General features: G+C 43.3%; 1 pseudogene; it reads right to left on the bottom strand.

The window, feature by feature from the left end:
* Positions 1–2,901: 2,901 nt before the first annotated feature.
* On the bottom strand, positions 2,902–4,026 carry LOC144774134 (uncharacterized; annotated as a pseudogene).
* Between the last annotated feature and the right edge of the window lie 353 nt (positions 4,027–4,379).

The raw sequence follows: 4,379 nt of genomic DNA, 5'->3' as shown, positions 1-4,379 counted from the left end.
ATTATCCTCGCTAACTGTCGGGGTTTCTCGGGTTCGGGAACCGCCTTTAACGCGTTAGCAACCTGAAAGTTCACTGCATCTCCCTTGACATTTGCAAGGATCAGATCGCAAACTACATCAAAGGTGCCACACAGCCGCATACCCAATTGAACCGCAGACTCCGGTCCGTGGTCATCTTGAACACGTTTAAGGACCGCAGACAGATTGGACATAGACGGGGTGCCATAGCACCTCGAATAGACCGCTGCAAAAGTCTTACCCCAAGATTCACAGTCACAAAGCTCAGGGGCCAAATCTTTCGGCAAACTAAGCGTAAGAATCCGGTGTTTTTCACCGGGAGACGTATCAGGAAAAACAGCCTCCAGCTGGTCAAATTTCTCGGCAAGCCAGAAAGGAAAATCATCTTTATCCTGGGGCTTTTTGCCCATCACAGAATTCACCATGACAGGACTGATCTTCAAATTAGCCTGTCCTGCCGCAAGGTGCGCACCTCTAGGGGCCGCACCATGAACATTACGACTTGTGTAATGTACAAGCGCTCTAATCACGGCAATAGCGACAACATGAAGTCGCCTTAGTTCCACCAAGGAACAATTGTCGTGAAGAGGGTGAGGAGTAAACCCAGCCAAAGCGGGCCAATTAGTGCCCGGAATGGACAAAGGACCTAGCCTCGGAGCGGTTAAAGAGTGGAGTAGGGCGCCACCAAACCAAACTCCATGCTGCCAAACATCAATAGGTATTTCCTGTGCTCTGTACGGAGCATATACAGCAGGTACAGCTGACGCAGTGTACGAGTGGAACACACCAGAATGAGCGTCCACCGGCAGAAATGTCACCCACGAATAAAACAGTTCGTATGGGTAAGCATGTTCCACACTCACCACCAGAACCACAGCCAAGCCTTCAACAGGAACTTCATAAGCCCGCAAATGATCACGCACCGCAATGCGACTATGCAGCGGGATGTCCACGGCTTGTGCCATGACTGCACAGGAATATGAAAAAACAAAGAATACTTTGTAGCACAACTGGGTAGTAATTCAAGGAAACCGTTTTAGATAGATTCAAGCTTGAAAAGACCTATTTCTAAAATAGGTAGGTTTTTCCGACACCACCGTTTTCCAGAAACGGGAATGCAGGGGTTAGGGTTTGAATGATATACTACTCGAGTGTCATGATATAAGGCCAACAACGTTTGGGCGCCATGTAGCAGGGTTTCCGTTCTCCCACAGAACTGTGCACAGAGATCTGGAACCTCGGTGAATTAGGGTGACCCAAAACTCACCATAGTGTCCACAATCCCCTTACCGAACTAGCTACAGTGTCTCATTGGTCATAACAAACTCCCAATGACTTAGACAAACCAGACCATGAACTTAGGTTACCTCAGGTATCGTGGAAAATATGAATACTCTTTCGCTCTATAATAATTTCAAACCGGAACGGGGAGTAAAAGAAGACACGTACAAGTTTGAAATATTTATTTTTCAATGCAAGGTTCTTAAATGCAGTATCTTATATTATACCAGAATACACATTATAAAAATCAGAGTTATCAGCATAGTCACTAATCCATAGTAAGCGAACATTGATAGCATAATATAATGCAAAAATCAATAGAAATCTGTATCACCTATATTTCGCGCACCCTATTTAGCATACTATATTATATCTAAGAAGGTCTCATTTGGGTTTTAGCAGGGCGGGCCCATACCTCTAAATGTCAGTAGGAGAAGATCACATCATCAGCTACCAGCTCTCTGCATGCGAAGCACCATCAAGTGTGTTTTTGCATTCTCAGTAATTCTATCTTAAACCCGCTTAGAGCCCAATGTTGGCAGCAACTGTATTTGTGTTATGTCTAGTGGTGCGAGGATCAGAGCTCCCAGCAACCTTGTGTTAGGTTATTCTTAGAGCGTTCGGCACCCACTGTTCAGACAGTGTACCAAGCACGACAGATATCAGAGCAATAACATATTATTCTCAAATAAATCACATCTTTCGTCTAGGTTGAAAGCTACAATAACAATTATGTGTTGTGTGCAAACTGAAGCCAAAGGAAAATATGTTGTTTAAACATTTAATAAACTCATGCTAACTTAACACAATATATAGAAAAGCAGCATCTATATGACACCCCCCCCAATGATCGGAGGACGGTCAAAAAATATAAGCCAGTACTAAAATAAAGGCATAACATGAAAGCAGAGTTCAACAATATTGAGCCAAGCTAAAAATATATATAAAATGTATATAAAAATATGTATGAATGCCTATAGTGGCCAAACAAAATGTAATATAGTCTTGAACTTGAGGCCAAACATAAAGTCATAGGCCTAGATCATATTGAAAGTTCGTAAGAAAAAGGCACCATTCAGAATTACTAAAAAGTCACGTGCCATCATAGTGAAAGTCTCCAAAGCCACTCATGGGTGGATAGAATATGCAAAATAGGTAGCAACAGCTTCCAACATGAAATCACTGTCATCATCCGAAAACAGTTCAGTCATCCAATTAAGCAATGGGAAAGAACATACATGCTCCTCCAGCACCGGACCCTCTAGCAACATCAGAGGACAACTCGGTGGGTTCTCAAGAACGCTATGTGCCAGAAACTCATGCGCCGCTGCGGGTATGTCCCACTGACCCATTAGTCCATGCATCGCTGCCAAGGCCATAATCCTTTCGCCAGAACAAACCAACTCGTGAGCAACTACGGGGCCCATCAGGTGATTAAAATCGACTTCAGGAGATAACGGCAAGCAGAGACACAAATCAATGGCCCAGTCAAAATCGCAGCTCAGGCAATGAAACACAGGCTGGACACATGTGAAATAGGAAAATCGAAATGATAATCCAAATGCCGTGCTTAAGGTCGCAAGCGGCAGGGTGCCATAGTAATCAAGCATCCGGTTGCGAAACAGTGGCAGAAGGGACTGAGAGACTTCTTGAGCAGGATGGGCATCCATGTTTTAGGAAGCAGAATAATATCAAAACGCCTGCAGCTAAAGCCAGCAAAACAGGGAATCCGCCAAACAGACTTGAAAATATAGAATGGAAGAAAGCGGGGATGACACCAAAAATCTTTTCAAATGTAGTCACAAGACCACTGCTAACCAATTTAAAAAAATGAGCTAAGCCAGACGTGGAGGAGGCATTAAAGATTTGATGAACTAATTTGCAGAAATGAAAGGGCAAGTCAGTATTTAAAAGTGCCTGCACCTCTGTGCGTGTGTTAGCTATGTGAAGGACATAAGTTTCACGTGCCGAGCTCAGGGCCACTTCCTTTTGAGACAAAAGAGCCCTTATTCTGCTCATGCAATTGAACTCCGCTTTCAAGGTTGGGATGCGCGGCCAGATGGAAACATCTGAATTTCCATGCGTGGGTGGATATAGAACATTTTTGCAACACACCACACGTTCTGATACAGTAACCACATAAGAGATACCGACCATTAACCCACAACATTCCTCGTTATTCAAAAATAAATAACTCCCGTTTGTCAACAATGTAAATGTGGGAACTATTGCTGGAACCGGTGTGCCTTTTTAAACACAGGCTAAATTAGGCCGGTCCTGATTACAAGAACCATGCAACTGGATGTGCCTGCATATCAGTGAACGGTCAGGCGACTGTGTGCATTCTTCACCATTCAATTTCACTTCCTTTCCATCTTTTAGACATCTGTATGTGTATGGTAAAGACCATGCCTCATGGAGGAAAGCACTGCCTAGTGGTTCATATCGCCCTATTGCAATATACCGCATACAATTAGTAAATTTGTATAAAGCAAATGGTAACATAATAACTCCATGGATAAGCCATGTTGCAGCAGCTGCCTCAGATACAGAAAAGGGCAAAGATTCTAACTTTTCAATGTGTAACGTAGAAAATGATGCATCTCGCATGGAAAGCATGCGCTGCTTGTCAGTCAAATTAAATGGGGCAAAAAGGGAGGACACGTTCATGTAACTCCAGGGCACGCGGCCCGCCTTAAGAGTCTGTAGTGTCCACGCAAACTGCATCACAGAACGCAATTGATTTTGACCATGGTACAATACAGACACCTCATCATTCACAATGTCAACTACAGAAGAGACAATATTATTCAACGTGTAAATTCGGGAAGAAAGCATGTTAATACTGTTATCGACAACTGCAAGCACTTTTTTCCAAATTTGCTTGGTCAATGGCCCTTAGGCGCTTAGCAGCCTCAATTTGTGAAAATTTCATTGTAAACCGCATAAATCCACCGTTTAGACCTACCATTAGCTGGGCCTTTTATAAAATCATTTAAGTCCAGATTATCATTTAACTGAGACAGATGTAGTTTAACTGCAGCTAACGTGGAATGTTGTAACCAATTCTGACACGGTTT

The sequence above is a fragment of the Lissotriton helveticus genome, chromosome 8 (genome assembly GCF_964261635.1).
Source record: "Lissotriton helveticus chromosome 8, aLisHel1.1, whole genome shotgun sequence".
In the NCBI taxonomy this organism is placed as follows: Eukaryota; Metazoa; Chordata; class Amphibia; order Caudata; family Salamandridae; genus Lissotriton; species Lissotriton helveticus.
Note: the sequence above shows the minus strand (reverse complement) of the source record. Positions and strands in the feature narration are given on the sequence as shown.